The following is a 235-nucleotide window of genomic DNA, read 5'->3' on the forward strand; positions in this document are numbered from 1 at the left end:
AAGAGCATCAATAGAGTCATACTTAGTCATGACGTCACCTAGCTGCTGGGAAAGCATGTCAGACAACAGCCGTCACCAGCTAGGAGATGGCTCAGGGGCTGACAGATTAGGTGTCAGAGTGGGAACAGCAGCAAGGCTCTGATGCTATTGACTGCTGGGTGACGGATGGCACGGCACAGATGAGACAAGGGCTGTTCAAGCTGAGCTGCCCAGCACAAGCACCATCAGACATGCT

This window comes from Neopsephotus bourkii, unplaced genomic scaffold (genome assembly GCF_033783945.1).
Source record: "Neopsephotus bourkii isolate Nb327-2 ecotype Australia unplaced genomic scaffold, CSIRO-AGI_Nbou_v1 NB_250, whole genome shotgun sequence".
In the NCBI taxonomy this organism is placed as follows: Eukaryota; Metazoa; Chordata; class Aves; order Psittaciformes; family Psittacidae; genus Neopsephotus; species Neopsephotus bourkii.